This window comes from Schistocerca serialis, chromosome 4 (assembly GCF_023864345.2).
Source record: "Schistocerca serialis cubense isolate TAMUIC-IGC-003099 chromosome 4, iqSchSeri2.2, whole genome shotgun sequence".
Lineage (NCBI taxonomy): Eukaryota > Metazoa > Arthropoda > Insecta > Orthoptera > Acrididae > Schistocerca > Schistocerca serialis.
Window position 1 is genome coordinate 246948079 of NC_064641.1, and position 21584 is coordinate 246969662.

At 42.0% G+C, this 21584-nt stretch overlaps 1 protein-coding gene across 1 annotated transcript in view; it reads left to right on the top strand.

The window, feature by feature from the left end:
* The window catches only part of LOC126473647 (liprin-beta-1), a 955354-nt gene that overhangs the window by 318690 nt on the left and 615080 nt on the right, over positions 1 to 21584 (top strand). The window lies entirely within an intron of this gene.

Consider the following 21584-nt stretch of genomic DNA (forward strand, 5'->3'; position numbering starts at 1 on the left):
GGCGTTTCTGACTATCTGGGAGGAGACTGAGTAGTGGAACGTGTTACTTTTACACATAAACAAGAACGATCTGTCACACTACTACACTTTAAAACACAGTTTAATTCATGTCACACAGTCTCATACGGAACCTACATCCGCTTTCTTTTATATACTGTATATGATAAGATACTGTCAACCCCCTTCCCTTCTGTGTGAGAGGATGAATGAGCAAATGTATTTCTAGTTGCATGCCTCAGGGTAGCAGACAAGCCTGTCTGCTAGAGAACAGTAGGACCAACGTCGGAACAGGTAGCTACGCTTTCTAAAAGCAAAGAGGTTTCTATCCTTAGTATGGTCCTGTCTGTCATGTTGGTATAGGAAGCTGCCCCTCTGGCCACTTCCGTTTGTATTTGTGAGCCAACCCTCAGGAAGGGACCAGGTCAGCCTGTCCGTGGCGAGCGTCTGAAGTGGTAAGATCTCCGGCTAAGCGCGTGTCTGCTAAGTCCGTAGGACAATGGATTTCTTAAGTTCAGCCTAACTGAAAATTTAATCACCTTTATTTCAGGTTTAGCTCTAAAATATTTAATGTTATCTTAAATTGCAGCGCAGTGTAATTCTCTTGTGCAGTTCAGAATATATTCCGGTAGTTGCTTTGTCACTGCTTTGTGAATAAAGTGGAACCACGTGTTGATCAGTAACTCTAACTAAGTTCATCAATCTTAAATGCGAATGTGCGTGAGATTATAACGTCTCGTCTTGACAGTATTTTTCAATATAGCAACTTTTCTTTATGTTCAACCCACGTGGGGTGTACTTTGTGAGACCATTATCACGTGCTTATATAATTGTTTGACCCATCAGGTTAATAGTAAGACGATAGTAACCAGTTCAAGGTTTTTCTTTTGTAAATTGCTTTTCGATCTAATTTATTTTAATTATCAAAATTATTGTGGAGTTACACTCTTTGTGTAAACCAAGTTGACCGCGTGTAGCATGTGGTGTAATCATCAAAGTAGCCCTCAGCTATTCTTTTCGCGAAGATTTCACAAAGAGTTAATATGAATTTAGTATACCAGTGTGTGGTAATTACATGACGGACAGGATTGTGCTACGAACGTAACTTCTTTGGGTGAAAATTGAATCGGTTGGTAGTGGTTAACTTTCTCTTGCATATGTTTCAACATTCTTTGTGTGTTGTTTTATGTATACAGTGTTGTATGCAGTCTCCCAATCTTGGCTCCATATTTGATGTGTTCCGTAAGATTGCAATCTCACATTTTCACAATCCTAAATAAGGCACCAGTTTAGTTAGGAATCAAGTTTAATATGCTGAAATTACAATGATCAATGTTAAAATAAATTTCCAAATATAAATTGATTTATTTCTTTTTATTTAAATTATCTTTTATATATATATATCACCGGTTGTCGTATGACTATTAAAAGATTATAATTAATGTTAGTCTGGTTGGGAATTTGGTAAGCTAGACTGGATACCTGGTGAAACAGTTGGTCAGTAATGCAAGGTTAACTTCCCCAGACAGCTCACAGCTTTTAACCCACTTTTATGGTCTTGAATAGCAGCACCGCTTTCATAACAAATTAAAGCAACAACGTTACAAGCTCTTTAAATAAGTGTCTGCAGGATGATCTTGGATGAGCTCCAGCAGTTATTCTGATTACACGCTTTTGTGCAATGAAAACTCTTTTACTCAATGATGAGTTACCCCAGAATATGATGCCATACGAAAGCAGAGAATGAAAATAGGCGTGGTAAGCTAATTTACTGAGATGTATATCGCCAAAATTTGCAATCTTCTGTGTGTTTTTTCCAGTTCAACCCCTTCTTCAATGCATACATCTAGAAATTTTGAATATTCTACCTTAGCTACCGATTTCTGGTCGGAGTCTATATTTATTAATGGTGTCATTCCATTTACTGTGTGGAACTGTATGTACTGTGTTTTGTCGAAGTTTAATGAGAGTCCATTTGCAGAGAACCACTTAATGATTTTCTGAAAAACATCGTTTACAATTTCAACAGTTAATTCTTGTCTGTTGGGTGTGATAGCTATACTTGTATCGCCGGCAAAAAATACCGGCTTTTTATCTTCGTGAATATAGAATCGCAAGTCATTAATAAATATAAAGAACAGCAGAGGACCCAAGGCCGAACCTTGCGGCACCCCATTCTTGATTGTTCCCCAGTTTGAGAAATCACCAGTTTTTTTCATATTATGTGCACTGTATATTTCAACTTTCTGCACTCTTCCAGTTAGGTATGATTTAAACTGTTCGAGCACTGTCCCATTCATACCACAGTACTTGAGCTTATCTAGTAGTATTCCATGATTTACACAATCAAAAGCCTGTGTGAGATCACAAAAAATCTCAACGGGTGACTTCCGGTTACTCAGAGCATTTAATATTTGATTAGTGAAAGTATATCTAGCATTTTCCGTTGAGAAACCTTTCTGGAAACCAAACTGACATTTTGTTAAAACTTTATTTTTACAAAGGTGTGAAGCTACTCTACAATACATTACTTTTTCAAGAATTTTGGATAAGGCAGTCAGAAGAGAGATTGGGCAGTAGTTGTTTACATCAGACGTGTCCCCTTTTTTATGCAGTGGTTTAAGAATGGCATACTTCAGTCTATCTGGGATAATACCCTGCTTCAGAGAGCTATTACATATGTGGCTAAGAATCCCACTTATTTCTTGGGAAAATGTTCCTATCTACTATGTTATAAGAAACATCACCACTGACCTGGAAATATAGGAAATATAGGTTTGACTGTGAATAACCATTTTTTTGCTTGCCACACGCTCTGCAGCTTAGAAATAAATTGATTTGGACACTATAACGCTTACTACATTTACAACAAAGGAGTTTTCCGGATATTATATTTGAGCATACACGAAATTTAGCAAACTATTGCTTCATTTCTTCCTCTTTTTTGTAAATCTCTTACACCAAAAAGACGATATATTTTCGTGTCACTACCTTGATCCCTGCTGAACTTGGGATCTTATGGACTATTTCTTTATATCCGAGGTATATACATTATTTTCTTCCGTATTGTTACTTCCTTAGCGTATCAGAATTTTTTTCGGGAAAGTAAAGAAAGTGAGTTGTACAGGAATTTAGTAGATTCAAAAATTATGAGGATGGCGGTGGAAGGAATAGAAGAAATGGTTACGGGAGAAAATGGGCTTGATAGTAGAAATAGGAGAACGAAAAAGGCTAATTGAGTTCTGCAGTAAATTTCAGATGGTAACAGCCAATAATCTGTTCAAGAACCATAAGAGGAGGTGGTATACTTGGAGAAGGGCCCAGAGACAGTGGAAGAATCCATCTAGATTACAGCATGGTCCGACAGAGATTCCGAAACCAGATATTTCATTGTAAAACTTATCCAGGAGCTGATACAGACTGAGATCACGATCTCTTAATGAATGAAGTTCGAGAGAATCGCACGGAGGAACCATTGTGAAAAGAAGCGGGATACTGAAGTACTGCGGAAGGATGAAACGCGTTTGAGTTTCGCTAAACATATGGTTACAGTGAGCAGTTCAGTTGAATAGTGGGCATCTCTGAAAAGAGCAGTCACAGATGAGGGAAAGAGAAACATAGGTACTGTGAAGATTACTGCGAAGAAACCTTGGTCACAGAAGAAATATTTGAGTTGATCGACGAAAGAAGGAAATACATAAATGTTCAGTTAATATAAATCACTTAGGAATGAAGTAAATAGGAAGTGCAGGAAATCCAAGCGAAATGGCTGCAGGAAAAATGTGAAAAAATCGAAAAAGGAATGGTTGGCGGAAGGGCTGACTCAGCGTATAGAAAGATCAAAACAACCTTCGGAGAAATTAAAAACAAAGGTGGGAACATTAAGAGTAAAATGGAAATTGCACTGTCAAACGCAGAGGAGAGTGCGGATAGATGAAAAGAGTACAGTGAAGGCTTCTATGAGAGGCAGGAATTGTCTGATGACCTAGGTAGCAAATTAACCCCTGACGGACGGAGGAGGAGAACACCGAAAGCAGACTAGCACTGGCAAAATGGGCATTCCTGCCCAAGAGAAATCTACTCGTATCAATCATAAGCCTTAATGTGAGGAAGAAATTTCTGAGAATGTATATTTGGGACATTGTGTCGTAGTGAATCATGAACTGTGGAAAAATCGGAACAGAAAAGAATCGAAGAATTTGAGATGTGGTGCTACGGAAGAATGTTGAAGATTATGTGGACCGATGAAGTAAGGAATGATAATGTTGTTCTCAGAATCGACGAAGAAAAAAATACATGGAAAATACTGAGAAGGAGGAGGACAGGATGATGGACGTGTCACGGCATCAGGGAATGAGAGGGAGAGGGAGAGAGAGAGAGAGAGAGAGAGAGAGAGAGAGAGAGAGAGAGAGTGAGAGTGAGAGAGAGAGGTTTCAGGGAACGTATACCATCATTTAGTGAAAGTGGATTACTGATTCGAATTCCGTCAAACGTCAAACAATACACATTGACTAGGGATCGTGCACTATCCCTTGTGAATGTATACCTCCACTGCCAAGAAGTAAGGAATGTGAACCATGGCTGTAATAGCAAAACAGTCGTACTGCGAAAGTTGCAGTCATCACCTGTAGTTTGAAAACATTGTCATATTATGTGCAATTAATTTATTGCAACAAGGACGTGCATCTTGGCACCTTGAGTTGCACGAAAAATTTTTATTTTTGCAAAAGCATCTCAGAGTCTAACATAGTTGCTGGCAGTTGCATTTGAAGAATCCCTGGCCGCCTCCCAGCGCAACTGTTTTCCCTGCTGGAACTTCCTCCTCTGAGATTATTCTTAGAGGGTAAGTACTAAACTCGGACCTGAAACAAAAAGTTGCAGTTGTAGCCACAGTGGCATGTCGTATCATCCCCTCCATAATTATGGAGCCGTTCGTTAAGATTTGTGCAGCTAATGAAGAATAGCGGTGACCATTTTGGAATTAAAAGATCTGCGTACGAACTTCACTCATCCACAGCTGCACTACTGTCAACCGTAACTGCACTACTGTCAACCGTAACTGAACTGCTGTATAACATAACAATGACGAGCTGACAGTTACATTCATGCTGATTGGTGATAGCATTGTTGGACGCACCGTTAATAACCCGGGAGCAGCGATGGTACACCTTCACTAGTGGATAATATGCTACTGTAAACTTTTCCTAGCCAAGTACAGTGATCGTTCACATAAAAAGAAACAGTTCTTTGTGTGACAAAAATATTACAAAAGCACTGTTTCCCGCGTAGGGTCCGAAAGTTTTATCAAATGGCTCTGAGCACTGTGGGACTTAACATCTGAGAACTTAGAACTACTTAAACCTAACTAACCTAAGGACATCACACACATCCATGCCCGAGGCAGGATTCGAACCTGAGACCGTAGCAGTCGCGCGGTTCCGGACTGAAGCGCCTAGAACCGCTCGGCCACCGTGGCCGGCAAAGTTTTATCGCTGGCAATGTTAAGGACGGCTTCCAAACTGCCGTGTGGTATATTCTGGTTCAGAGATGTTGCTAGAAATAATCTTTCGTTTACATTAATACCCACAAGGAGTGTCTGTCATTGTCTCGTACGCCCAACGCTTCATCTCCCCATGGGAAAGAAATCATAGGTGAATAACAGCTTTAATACAATTATCATCACACGGCAGTTTGAAAATCATTTCTGAACATCACTAGCGTCGGAACCTTCATGGTACCAAGTGCGGAAACTGTACACCTCTAAAAAAGTATTTCCTTTCGTGTCCTCTCAACACTCTAAAATTTTGTAAACGTAGTTTTTTTTCTTTTTAAAACGTGTATTCGCTGCAGTATTGTCACCACATTATAAGCTGTTTATGTTGTAGACAAAAATAATTATTACTCGCTTTTGCAACAGAATTTCATGTTTTTAACCAAACATGTTTCATCTAATTGTTTTGTGCATCAGCAGTGGCCTACAAAGGAAATTAAGGAAGTAATTGTTTTCCTTAACTATAAATGTTTTGTTTTGAGATGCGTAGTGTTTCAAGCAGCACTTTTAGGTTAATGCGAACATTATTTAGAATTTTTAAAATGTTTTCCTTTAAGCTCATGTCCAAAAAAGCTGTTCGCTGCACAAGACAGTGCATACACGTTATTTGTTACGTACACTAGACACGATTTTAGGTGGATGAACCAACGTCCATCGCAAGATTGCAATGTTGATTCGTTTGACCGAGTAAATACGTGGAATCCTGTGTGCAGATGAAAGCTCGCGTATGTGTTTCTGTAAATCAGAGGGAGGGTGGGCGGGGATGGGAATTTGCGCAAGAGAGGGAGAGGGAGAGAGAGAGAGAGAGAGAGAGAGAGAGAGAGAGAGAGAGAGAGAACTTTCCTCTCGTACTGTGTCCGTGCGCACATGGACACTTGCCGGGCGCAAATCGATAGTTAATTCGCCGGGACTGGCTTTGCCATGTCCTTGTGTGTCAGCGCGCGTTTCATGTAGTCTGCCCAACTTGCGATGGAGGCCGTATTGCTCTGGCTGAGTGTTACTCAACCACTCGTGTTTATTAATTGCAAGCCACTATTCATGTACCTTTGGGTCGTCTACAGTACTTTAAAAATTAAAACTTGCTGTATATCAGTCACAGTCAAATTAATATGTTTCGCTTGGTTTGGTTATCGGAGTAATCATATCATAAATATAATGTGGCCAGTAAGCCTGGTGGTTGACTGTTGGCTATAGTTAAAAATTAAAAATTAAGCACCGTGTGGTGCTAAGGTTGATGTATGTGTCATTACCGAACGAGGTGGCGCAGTGGTTAGATCATTGGACTCGCATTCGGGAGGACGACGCGACGGGTCAAATCCGCCTACGGCTGTTCTGATGTAGGTTTTCCGTGATTTCCCTAACTCGCTTTAGGCAAATGCCGTGATGGTTCCATTGAAAGAACACGGCAGATTTCCTTCCTCTTACTGCCTTAACCCGAGCTCGTGCTCCGTCTCTAATGGTCTCATCCTCGAGGGGAAGTTAAAACACTCATCTCCTCCTCCTCCTATGTATCATAGTGCTTGCTCAGCGTAAAGTAAAATAAAATCGAAAGTGAACGTATCACTCTGCTGCGGAGAGTGCATTGTGTTCAAACTGGCTGTCAGATTTAAACTGTGGCAGAAGTGACTGTGTGAAGTGAACCATGAGGCGCGTTGATGGCTCAGTCAGTTTCTAGTCACGGCATGGCACACAGTTTTAATCTACTAGTAAGTTGCAATGTGTTGGCCGAGCGAAGTGGCGCAGTGGCTAGCACACTGGACTCGCATTCGGGAGGACGACGGTTCAATCCCGCGTCCGCCCATCCTGTTTTAGGTTTTCCTTGATTTCCCTAAATCGCTCCAGGCAAATGCCGGGATGGTTCCTTTGAAAGGGCACGGCCGAATCCGCTGAGACCGATGACCTCGCTGTCTGGTCTCCTCCCCCAAACAGCCCAACCCAACCCCAATGTGTTGAACGTTTGATAATAATTCATCATCAGCACTACGATATGAAATTAAAATTACCAATTTGATCATTACCACATCATCCCCATCATAATGTGTCCTGTTATCTTCTCCTCCTCCATCGTTTACGTTTTGCAGCATTAAAAATGGTTATTGATGTCGTTTGTTACCTAGATCTGCTCCTTTCGTGCATTCGTAGATCCTTCTAAAGCATCATTTATTATGCAGTCTGTTCTCATTAAACGACCCAGCCAACATCTTTTCTTACTCTTGATCGTACTTATTCACTGCTTTACCCCGTTCACCATTTTAACACCTCTGCATTTACTTGTGTTTTCCATTCTAGTTCACATCTGTTTGTCATGTCCGCAAAGGCTTCTACGCTCCACAGCTCATATTGTCGCGTTGTATGTCTTTCAACACTGTATAAGGAAGCACACTACTCGAACCAACATGAAAGCATTGAAAATAGGTCTAATGCTGTGCGCGGTTAGACAAGGGCCAGTGAACAACTCTTGCCCCCGATTCTTTGGGAGCCACCAAGTGCTGTCTTTATCAAACACTGGCTGGATACAAATAGAGTATTTTGCCCTCCGTTTTAAGCAAAAGATAGCTTTTCACCCATCACGGTGTTTATGACGTCGCATCTACTGAACTGAGTCGTACAATTATAAAATTTTGCAGGTGCATTCAGTGGTATCTGTGAACACTGTCTGCAGAGTGTTGCGGATAGAGTTAGTAGTACTAAAGAAGTAATAAATCAAAGCGTCATGCCTGATGCTGACGCTTGACTGCATGAACAACGAAAATGTAGTACGCGATTAACTTTTTGCTTTCATCATTTGGTTGGAGGTGTCAGCGAGAGAAATTTTCGTAAACGTTTGAAACTATGTGTGTAGTTCGCTGGAAGTCGCTAGGTACTCTCATTATCCCTCAGTGGATGAATGCAGTTTGGCTGATTTGTTCGCCGTGAATTATGCTGCCTCAAGACATAAACTTGTGTTATTGCGGTGAACCTCTAACATAAGATTCTGCTTCATAGAGAATAGATTGTGACAATATTCTAAATGTTTAAATTCGGTCAACAATTACACGAAATACTGAAAACCAAATTTGCGTTGTCCTCCCAGAACCTCGTCAGACAGGCACGTTGCAAGTGCGACTTTGCCCCTCTACTCGATTAGATTGTTAAGAAAGACGAAGACTCAGGCTCGGTGGACGTACTCCAGAGGTAGGAGATAAACCGCCTTCACGCACTGGCGTAAGCGACGAACTGAGCTGTCGCAGCGATGCTGCCATGAGCTCGACGCTGTTATTGGCCCACCGTGGATGGACAAGCCAGTAACAACTGCGTCTACAGTACATAATAACCAAGGATGGTCATTTAAGGCGGTTGAAGGCTCAGACATCGGTCATCACTACCACGTCAGAGTCGGTGCTGTTATTAGGTTCATCTAGATTTGTAGCAGCCTGTTACAATTGCATAAACTAAATTTAAAACTCTTAATGCATTTTGAAACTGTGTCTCAGTTCATTGTTCCACTACGCTCTATCAGGTATTTAATAACAGAAGGTACTGGGGTTCTTAGTGCAGTGCCATTACATTCCACAAGGAAAATTTAGATACTGGCTTCCATGTGTTTTAGCAATGTGCTCAAGCATCCTTATTTGAACTGCATAAATCTTACGTATGTTCTGGAAGTGGTGTGCTTACTGTTACTATTGCAGTATTATTACTAACATTTGTACGGATGTGAGATCTTCCAAGGCCTATTACGAACAGAGTTGTGAATTCGGCATTGTGCTACGCTTCAATTTTATACAATATTTTCCGCCTACAAACACAGGGGAGGGAAGGGTCATTCTGTTTAGCACCAGGACACAAGGGAATTTAAAGGGACGAATTAACAGATACAGCAGCCAAGGAGGCGCGTAGGGATAGTCAGATGGTTCAGTGTGTGTCTTACAATGTATCACCTCGCTCTTCAAGTATAGTCATACGTAGATGCTAAGAAGAATGATAATAAGCTTTTTTATTTTTCAATGTAATCTCCTTGTAGGTGAATGCACTTGGTCCAACGATGTTCCAGTGCCTTGATCCCACCTCGAAAATGAGTTTCCTCCAGGTCTGCAAAATAGTTGTCAACTCCGGCTATCAGTTCTTCGTTTGAAGTGAATCTTCGTCCACCAAGTAAAATTTTCAGTGTTGGGAAGAGATGGAGGTCTGACAGAGCCGTATCAGGTGAATACGGCGGGTGTGGCAACAATTTATACCTTAGTTCGTATAATTTTGCCTTGGCGACGGCACATGTGTGCGGGCGCTCGTCAAGGGTCGCAGCAATCATATTGCAGATAATTTTTCATTTCTAATTCGTCAGTTAAAATGTGATATACCCTTTCAGAAGACAACTGACAAGCGTGAGTAATTTCACGCACTTTCAATTGGCGATCCTCCATGACCATTTTGTGTACTTTTGCAATGATTTCTGGAGTAGCGACACATCTTGGCCGACCACTACGCGGATCATCATCTAAGCTCTCCCAACCAAATTTAAATTCATTTCTCCACTTGGCAACAGTTGAATATGAAGGATAGGAGTACCCCAGTGTATTCTGGAATCGGCATGAATGTCCTTTGCTCTCATACCTTTCTTTATGAAGTACTTAATCACTGCTCGAATCTCGATTTTTCCCATCTTCGCAAATCACTACGCGGGAACAACAACAGAGCCACGTCACCGCCACAGCTCTCCCCCAACAGCACTGACATGACACGTGTTTACAGACAAAAGTGCAATGAATATCACGTGAAGCGCTGAACTATCATGGTCATTCCGAGAAGTTTTAAAACCAGCCTCGTATGTTGTACGGCTTTCAAGATTCTGCGAAATGTCTGACTTGCTTCTTAAAATATTAGGGAGAAGCTTTTGTGTGGTATAGGAGGGCCATACAATGTTTTTTCTAAGTGATCAGCTAGCCTTCCTTCTTTCCTGTGTCGTTATGTTAGGTTCTTTGCATTATCTATGTTTTCTAGAAATGTTTTAAAAGATCTGTCCAACTTTCATCTTATAGATTGCGTGACAATGTGAATGAGCGGATGGTAATTAAATGCAATTTTAACCAAGTTTGTATTTTACCACTTTTTAATGTCTTAGACCTTTCAACCACCTTCGCGTATAATTATTTTAGTAAGGCCGCCCGTTGTTGAGCACTAATAACCCCCTCTCCCCCTGCCCCCCTCCCCCTCCACACTAATAACTCCCCTCCACACACACACACACACACACACACACACACACACACACACACACACACACACACGTACACACACAGTTTCGACGCCTATTTGTTCGTATAGTGTAACATTTCGTGCCATGTTTCTCCTATTGCCTTTGTCAAGCGTTTTGGTAACATTCGGTGGAAATTATTTAATAATTGTGTTTAACTGTGGTTTTTGCCCCAACAATAACCTGTAAAACAAAAAGTTCCTAGCGCAAGCGTAATTCACTTACATTACAAGCTGTTGAAAAACCTTTCAGTGTCTGCAGTGACAGCAGATGACAGTGCGTGTCCCATTGCAGTATGTATTTCAGAAACAGCTTCCACCAGAAAACGATTTTTTATCTAGTGTTTAGTGGTGTATAATGGTCGTTGCGTTTCTAAAGTAACGGCACATCGTATCCAGACTACGGCAGGCACCTAGGGACAGTGCCATTTTTGTCCAAGTGTGACGGTCTGGGGCAGCTATAGATCGTTATCTCTTTCTTTGATCTTTCGCTGGCCTCTGGGGTGAAGTGCGCTTGATATCGGAACTAGAACGATATTTTACATCTTCAGTTGACATGCAGGGCTCGACGCCGTCCCTCATTCCATTCCAACTTGACAGCTCTCACAGCAGATATTAGAAACTAATATCTTTGCTCCTAACTCCTATACAAAGTTGTCGAACACCCCACGACCGTCCTACGATAAGCGAATGTACAGAACGCCCGAGAAGAGGACCTTTTGGCCATCGGAAAGTCACTATTTGTATTCTCGGCCAGCCAGGAATCTAAGATGTTAGTAATGGCAGAAAATGAATGATATCCGCAATAGCGGACGTTACGCAGACTAAACTTTTATGGAGATTGCTTTAAATGCTGCTGGTACTTGCGTCTTTTCTTCTGTTGCTGCAACAGCCTTCATGTCGTGAAATTCGTTCAACGATCCTCTCTCTTTCAGTCACGCAACGGGAGGTTGTCCTGTGTCACGTGGTCTATGAATATGACAGCTGGACGCCCACCTCACCTTCGCGCTCCCTCACACACATGCATACATAAATCCTCTGTACGTGGTAAATCGCAACAATCATACTGCACTGCAGTAGGCATCTTGTAACTTGAGAATCACTGTCACATGAGTGTTACGTTTCACTACTTGTAGCTTCCCGCATTTCCTACATGACTTCTGACAACGTAAAAATCACAGTTGCGCAGCATCGCGAGCTGTGACCAGTCTAGTCATATGGGGACCAAATTAACACGTACCTGCGTCACAGGTTTCTCGCTCGAGATCATGCTCAATCCAGAACAAGTTCAACGAACCAAAGTCTACAAACGAAGTCAAACACAAATTAAGTATTAAATAAACAGACTTTTGATTTGGGAGAACACTAAGTTATTAAGAAACCTCCCTTAGAACAAGAGCTGCATCGGCAGGATGTCATAATCTTCGAGAAACTGAGTATGCTGTCAGGATGTCGTTCACTTTAGCTCTATCAGACTGGGTTGAAATGTAAATCTAACTCCAGTTCTTATAGCTACATCTATTTCTCAGATTTACGCTTAAATGAGCATGTATGTACTTGGTGGTACCCAAAAGTTCACGAAATTTGACTTTCGTACGCAAACGGTTACGAGTATACTGAAATGCCGCTAGATATGTCCCGATACATCCTTTTTTAATGATAGTGGCTAGTAGCTGACAACTGAGTGGTTTCATTAATAGTTGGCGAGCATGTTTTCCGTTGTCGTATTTTAAAGAATTTACATATTTGCGATGACTGACCTGAAAGAGCAATGTGTCTGTCAAACGTTTTGTTTCAAACTTGGAGACACTGCTGCATCGAATGTTGAAACAAGCTGTGGGGGCCAACTCTTTAGGTGAGTCACATATCTACGACTGGTACGAGCATTTCAAAAACGAGCGAGTATTGCCTGATGGTCGGGCTTCAACTGCTATCACTTCAGAAAATGTTCAGAAAGTAAAACTTCTTATCCTGGAGGGTCGCAGAACGACCATCCAAGAACTCAGCAGAACCTCGGGAATACTAAGTACATATGAGCGTGATTTGTCGGAATTGAAAACGAGGAGGATTGCAGCGATTGCACGCTTACTTCAAGATAATGAGAATAAATTTCGTGTGAAAGTCTGCAGGGAACTTAAATTAGTGCTTCAAGAGGACTTGAACTTTGTTTCAGAGATTTTCAGTGGTGACGGAAGTTGTGATTTTTAGGCATTTCTGACGCATTTGAAAATACAATTCTCGGTTTTTCATCCGGATAACATAGTAGGAGTCCCACAAGATTTGATGGAATAAACTGATCTCCTTCCGGCGGTAGTAATTTCCGTCGTTATTGCAGCAAGAGGCGACTGCAGCAGTGACGATTACTACTTGAAAACATCGAACAGTTGTTTCGATGAAATATAGTGGGACTTGCACTATTTTAAGCGGCGGCAAGCCCAAGAAGTGTACGTGATGAAAGTTTTGTTTATGATTGTGATCCTGAAATTGAGCAGTATCGCCGTAATGGAAGTCATTCGTTACCTCGGCCAAATAACGCTGAACAAGTCAAGATCAACTTTGAGTTCTTGTTGATTTTTTTTGTAGACTAGATTGTTAATAAAGAGTTCGTTAATAGAGAGTTCTATTGCGATGTTGTAATACGTTTGAGGAAGGACATGAGGAGACGACATCCACAGAAATAGCCTACGAATGACTATGTACTCCACTATTAGAATACATTTGCTCCCACGGGGACGTAGTTTGAAAGTGACAGACAGAACAGATCTAGGCTAGGTGTGAAAATCTAAATATATTTCGAGAACATTTTTGGACATCACCTTCTGTTTACAGTATTGTTCTGCCCCGGTGGAAACACATTTTCTGCACAGTCACTTTGCCTGCCTCGTTAATACTTGGTGCTTATAATTACCTGCTGATGAGTGTCTAGCAATAATCTGCTAACATCGATTCAGCTAACTTTCGCTGGTACCTTTTCTCATTTTTTCTTCTTTCTTGATGGAAGTATTCCCCATGTTTGTCATTCCTAGCACCACAGTTCTTCACGGAGAAAGCAAATAAGACTGTTAGAAATGTAGGTTAAAGAATATGTTACACCCAAGTATCTCACATCGGGACTGTACAAGACTTGGCACTGCATCCTTGTCGTATTCTGCATTGTCAGATCCAAGGAAGTTGGTGAACAAGCTAACTAGTTGTCGCCTGTGAGAATATTAGTTCAAAATGGTTCAAATGGCTCTGAGCACTATGGGACTTAACTTCTGAGGTCATCAGTCCCCTAGAACTTAGAACTACTTAAACCTAACTAGCCTAAGGACATCACACACACCCATGCCCGAGGCAGGATTCGAACCTGCGACCGTAGCGGTCGCGCGGTTCCAGACTGTAGTGCCTAGAACCGCTCGGCCACCCCGGCCGGCAGAATATTAGTCATCTGTCCATTATTGAACAGTAGCGTGTCTTCAGACCAAGGAAAACTGACTCGTTTATTTTAACCTATGTAAAAAATTATCGTAAAGTCCTGATTTACATGAATAGCAAAATAAGCAACCCTGTTCCTAGCCAAATAGTAGCAGTCGATATGAGATGAACGGAAATACGTCACTTAATTTGTCATAGTTAGCTCTGTGTAAAAATTGTTTCATCTTGTAATAACATCCCTCCATGTAGACTAGATAATTGAACAGACAGAATTAAGTTGCAGTGTGTAGGAGGGCAGCCTTTAGACAAAGTCGGTGTAAGTTTTTTATTTTGTAGTGAATTTTCAGAGCTGTCGTGAGACGCTGTTCATCACTCCAAAATATCAATTAATTTATTTTGTTACTAATTTTAAGAATGGAGCATGTCAGCTAAGTAACAAGGTAACATTCGTGGTTTGTCAAGACATTTCCACTGCTGTAATTCGAATTCCAACAATGCCGCAGTGTCTTTTAGGAAATTCGAAATATGTTACCAGTAATTCAACTGCCACTGGATTATTTTGTATTGCTTTACAGATTGTTCTTTTTACCGAAAGAGCAGAACGAATGCTTGTCACTGATACCTCACTCCCCCTTCTCAGGGATCTCGAGAATTAGTCGGAGATTTTCATGGTGGTTTTTGTGATCAGAATCTTAGATTCAGTACGAAACAATTGGTTTTGTTCAAATTGAATAGTGTGCCCTAGGATTCATGCTGATGCTACTAAAACAGGTGGAAACATCGGAATTTTGAATCGCTTTATTTTTTATAACGACGTAGGTATTTGAAAACATTACATGGAATCGACGTCTATTTGTGAAAGGAGAGGGAAGCGGAGATAGAAAACATAGTGCTTTTATCGAAAGCTCGCGTGCTGTATTCGGCGCCAGAGCTTTAATTAAATTTTTGTGTTGCGTGGAGTGTATAGTTTGTTAATTAACTGCGTGGATGAACCCAGAAAAACACTCTTCCTGTTTTTTATTATTACCTCCTATTCGGATGCACACCAACTCCTGTAGCGGCGAATATCTAACTATTTCGTTTTGAATACTGGTCGTCTTTTGTTCCACCCTTTGCTTCCGCGCAGAACAACAGTAGTGCGTGTTACATTTGACTAATAGTGATACAAATAACATGTTAACCAGTTAATAGAAATCTATTGCCGCTAAAGTGAAGGGTAATTTTGCTGGTCATTCGCAGCTGCAGTGATGCCCACGTCAAGGCATCAAATCAGTAAAATGCGTCATGTGTTTAGCTGCTACACTCATTCGATCTAAAACCATCGCACACTGATACTGATTTATGAATGACACCGTTGAATTAGTTATCAAATGGCTCTGAGCACTATGGTCATCAGTCCCCTAGAACTTAGAACTACTTAAACCTAACTAACCTAAGGACATCACACAACACCCAGTCATCACGAGGCAGGGAAAATGAATTAGTTATCAAATAAGCTCAGCAGGCGCATTTGTACTACATTCATTCGGCAGGAAGTTTTCTCTTTCGATTTTCGACGAAATCGGTAACAGTAAAATAACTTTCCATGAAATTTATAGATACATTTGCTCCTCTTGCGCATGTGAACTAGACTGTAAGGCTGCCTATCATTTGGTTCCAACGAATTTAGGGCCTGAGGCGAAGCGGAACGGTAAAAAATCTTCTATAGAACGTATAACGCGTGTGAAATTGCTTATTTCTGTTGGTGAGAGTATCTCAATGTATGGCAACTATCTTTTCATATAAGCCTACATTTAGTAGCCTACTTACATTGCAGTTGATCATTTGTAAGAACAGTTTCATTTTTCCCTTTTTTTCTTCAATACAGCGCAGTTTTGTATTCATCAGGATAATTACACTTGCATTACTTCGTTATTAGATTACGCTTTAAAGTTAACCCAGCTGTTCCTAAGCAGGTCTCGGTAGCTAAACGGCGCGCAGAGATCGTCGGATTAGGAATATTAACCGGCCTCTCGCACCGGGGTTATTCATAGCTGCCTAGTTGTTAGTGATAAATGACGAATACCAGCTCGTAATTCACAATTAGTTTCCCTTTGGAACAGAACTAAAATGAAGGGATCCACTGCTGTAATGATTTACCGGGTCCTGGTGCATAAAACCTTTTTACTGTTATTCGCACACCCTGACAGAATGCTGCGTTCTCCTGGTGAGCAAAATATGAGAATTTATGTGTTGGGTACCGCGTGTATTCGTTTACCATTCGCCTTCTATTTCGAAGCGTGTAATCGCAACTTCCCATGATAACACTCGTAGTTAATGTGCGGCGTGTGTTCTCAGCTGATTAAGTGGGTAAATGCTTCCAATGCTGCATTATCATTGCGGTCCAACAATATTTTCCCCTTTCTTCCAAAAAAGACTGGTTTGGTTTAGCATCTTCAGAAATGATAAGAAAGGGTAACATTTAGATTAACTTTTGATTTATGAATACTTTAGTGCCGGTTCCCCGATAGGTGTCCTCTATCATGTAAGAAGTCAAATCGCGTATCTCAAACGGTGGGACTTGATGCAACTTACGTTCGTGTCTTGTCCATGTACCTAAACCAGGAAGTGAAATCGGTAACAACTCTTAGCAGTGATTATAACATACGAATTGCTTCTTCTGCACCTGTGTTTTCCACAGTCACGTTTAGTCTCGCCTCAGATTGTTTGCTCTCAAGATGCCTTCCCCATTTTTTCTTGCTTCGAACCAGGAAATCACCGCTCCAGCGGAAAGTATAGTTTGTTCTGGCGCTCAGCTGTGACATGTGGTATTTCACATACAAAAATGTTCTAGAGCTTGAAAGTCCGGTAAGTGCCAAAAAAGAAATATAAGGACATGCCCAAGGACACACAACTTAAGAGGTTCAGTAAATAAATTGTTTCTCTTCTTAGATAACTGCAACTTCGAGCGGCGCAGAACATCTCATGACAATATATATATATACGCAATAAAGGCTTTAGTCGGATTTGTGTCTTTTCACTTTCAGACAGACTAGTCAGCAGAAGTGAAATTTTCGAATTGTTTCATAAGACTGATTGCCCTCCGAAATTTCTACCTAGCAATGGGGCGCTGTGGTTAGCACGCTGGACTCACTTTCGGGAGTACGACGGTTCAAATCTGCGTCCGGTCGTCCAGATTTAGGGTTTCCATAATTTCGCTAAATCGCTCCAGGCAAATGCTGGGGTATTTCAGTTGGAATGGTACAGCTGATTTCCTTCATCATCCTAGAAACAATCCGAGGTCGTGCTCCATCTGAAATGACCTCGATGCCGACGGGCATTAAACCATATCCTACTTCCTTTTCCGATCCTAAGTTGCTTGCTACGGTCTGCATTCCATGAGAATGTGCAAGCTGCCGTAGTTTTTTAACGGGAAATAGTCTCGACGCTTTCCCATGAAGAGTGGCGTCAAACAAGGCGGCATTATGACTCCCACAGTTTTCGGCATATTCTTCTCCTTGCTTCTGGTATACGCTTTTGGAGACTACTGTGAGGATGTATATATTCACACAAGAGCCGTTAAGAAACATGGCATGTCTCCTGGTCCCAAAGTAAAAATCGAAGTGACAAAGGAGATTGCGCATGAGCTCGCGTATGCTGGCTATGTTGATTTGGTTACCCACATTGAATTGCAGGTAAATCATTCCATGCAGTTACAACTCTGACAGAGTTAATCAATCGTAGTGGCTGGTGACTGATGGCGGGTCATTGTCTCAATGTTTACTGTAGGTGAGAGCGAATAGCCTGTTCGGGTAGCACGAGCAACATTCGGTCTTGTATTGTTGAAAGATAACGTTACGTAGACCTCGAAAATATGACAGGGCCACTGGCCTTAACATGACAAATGTAACGCCTGCTATCCAAATTACCGTCTATACGAAACAGATGCGATAGTGTTGTGTAGCCAGTGGCGCCCTGTACCATCACGTCAGGATCTGGGCCCATATTATGATCAAGAACACAGTCTGGGGTCGTTTGTTCTCCTCGGAGTCTCCACACTTGGATAAGTCCATCATGATGGCGTACGCAGAACAGGGACTCAGTGAAAAGACGACGGGGTCCCACTCCTGTATCCAGTGTTGTTGGTCTCATCACTGTCGGCGCGCCTCTCCCTATGGCTCCGTCAGAGGAAGCCGCAACAATGGTCGCAGCGCTGACAGTCCATGATGCACCATTGGCCATATAGATACTTGTCTTGCTGCAAACAAGCCCGTTACCTGACCCACGCTACGTGAGTGGCTGCACGATCCTGAATATCTGAACGAACAATATCTCTGTCCTCTCGGGCGCTAGTTGCCTGTGGCTATTTGTATCGTGTGTGGCGCTGAGTAGGGCGCAGACCTATCGATCCCATAATCGCATGACGGTTGTTGGGGCCCGAAAACACGGACAGCAGTATCTCAGAACGCTTTCTCTGTAGGCCATCACTCTCCCACTGTCGAAGTAAACGTGTTGGTAGACCTTTCTCCTTCAAACACGAGTCATAATTCACAGACAACACTTCACTCCGTTCGGTAACACACACTCACACACATACAACATTTTAATTTTTGGCTGGCACAACACTCTCATCGAGGTCTCAGAAATAAATTAATATGGCTCCAATGCCTCAGTTCCGACGAAGGTTTTCGGGAGGTTTCCCTTGGTTGTAAGGCGAACGCCGGAACTGGTGAGCCGCCCCCTCTCCCCCCCCCTCTCAACTTTTATTCCCAATTGGGATCCCCCATCTGCTTCATTATCAGCCTATCTGATAATTGGCTGACTAGAAAAGCGACTCATTAATGGGCCGGATCTCGAACAGCCCATTCCACGCCTTGGAGTAAGGAATGGCGATAATAATAATAAAATTGGTAGATACTAGTACGAGGGCTCCGTACAAATTTATTTATGTATATAAACATTTCACCCATTTCAGGAATCGAGGATCTCGATAACTTTTGCCTGTTATCGACATTGATACTGGTAAGATATCGGTACCAGGGATTTCAAGACTTTCGAGGATGTTTTAATTTCATGTTTGAAGTCGGTTGAGAAATTACAAAAGAAATATTTTTTTCGTATCATATAATTACAAATTAATAATTTTCTGATTTTTTTCCCTTTACTTATACTGTGAAACCTTTCTTCTTGCCAAATTTCATGATTCTGCGTCAATGGGAAGCACCCAACAGCTTTAATGAGTGTGTTTGTGGATATCAAAATTTGCGACATAAATGGCCGTTATCTCTTTGATGGGATTGACGTAGAAGCTTAATATTCTTTCTCAAACAAAGAACTATAGAACTTAGTATGTGACATAAATTTCAACTCGGTATGTCTACCTGAGAAAAGGGGGTTTTAAGAGACAAACGGACGGACGGACGTACAGACAACAAATTTTTTTACCATTTGAGTTAACGATTCCTAAAATGAGTCATAAAACGACCTTAGTGAGAAAACGTCTGTGTAATCTTTCCTAATATACAGACTTTAAGGGGCGTTACTCCTACGAACGTTGTGTAGTTGCGTTGAAATACGAACCATTTGCATATCCAAGTATGTACTACACTCCATGTCATTTTGACGTTTGACGTCTGCTGCCTTCATGGTGTTGCAACTGAAAAGTCAGCAGTAGAAATCAGTGTGTTGCTGCATCATTCTTCAACCTCGGACAGATGTCTATGCTAACCGAAGTCCACAATTTCGGATAGGTATATATATCGTAGATCAGCGGTTATCAACGGACAAAACTGTTCCTATCGGTTAATTTTGGGATGAATGTGGTGCACCTCCCCCACCGCCCACCATCTCTCTCCCCCTACCCCACCCCTCACCCCCACCCACGCGCACACAGTCTGTCAACTGAGTGAACGTGCAATATTATGCGCGAGACGGACAATCGAGAGCGCCACTTGGAAACATCTTCAGTACTGAAGCACTTCATTGAAAACGTCACAAAGCTTTAATCTTACATCACACACTCCCGAAGCACGCGAAGGTTCTCTATTCCCGAAGTACGCGAAGGTTCTCTATCAGATTTCGCGGAGCATAGGAGAAGAAATGGAATGGCCAGAGTCTTGATTGTGTTTGTGCTGGGCTGAATGGGGAGTGTAAATGTTTTACAGCTAGAGAACCGAAGTACCACCATACCATTAATATTGCAATCGTGAAGTTAATTCTGCTGCCATAAAAACGTTCGTATTTCATTATCTAGAGTGAAATATCGCAGGATTACGGCCATCTCATATAACGCGGCGCGTTGCGCGCTATCTTGCGAGACACGGAAGTCGGCTCTGCCTGCCGCGTTAATGACCACTAGCCTCGTACGCGTTTTTTATTTAAAAAAGTGGAGCCCCTCCACGTCCATACTTGCATTGGACCGTTACAACAAGTTCTACCGTCACCTCTGCGAAAGGGGTACTTGCTTTCGAGAAGTCACCATACTATGCGAGTGTGCTCTTTTCTCCATATTCTGGGGGCGTTCACCCATGAATATGGTCCGATCTAGGATACAATAGAAAGAAGAATTTTAAAGATAGCGGTTTGGACAAGGGAGGGAAAAAAGTTCGACTGCTTGCCTTGCAAGGAAACTCCGCGACAGTATGGACGGATGGTAGCTGTGCTTACGAATTGTGCTGCTAGCAGCGATGGTTAATGCGTGTGTGCTAGAATTGTTAGCAAAGGATAAGTTACTGTTGTGTCTAGGCACCTCAGGGGTCTCAGCACTGTAATGTGCCACAGTCATCGTCGGAGAGACTGGTTATAAAATCGACTACTCATTGATGAAGGTTTTTTTTCTGTTATTTACGAATAGCGGCCGGCGGTGCGAGTATAAGCGTAGCTGGCAGATCACTCAGATCTGCTGGAGTACAGGGGCTCGCTAACGTCATTTTGTCTGCGTCTTTAGGTCTGTATTTGCTGCAGGTGGTCAGTTTTGCCCTACGAAATGGTGCTTTTGGACCGTTATGTTTCCATTTATAGCTCTGATCCCAATTCCTCATATTCGGGACGAAGGAGTTATTTGAATGTCTTGAGTTCTTTTGTTTTCGTGTTGCGAGTTTCTTGAATACCGCCAAGAGAATTTAGCGCTGGAATTCCTTACACACGTTCAGGATACGTATTTATCGTGGAGCGCTGATTGTGGTTCGTAGAGCCGTGTTCTGCAGGCGGCGCAGATGCGTTGGAACTGCATATCCCCCGTCTGAAGCTGTTTGTGTTACCAGCGTTCTAATGGGACTCATGTACTTTGACTTCATGTGGCTCAGTCGGCCATGTCCAATACAACAGACACCACCCAGGTACATACATATCTGTAAGAGAACGATACTTGTTTCATGGACGAGGAACACTACAATCCGGCGTCCGGCAAGTG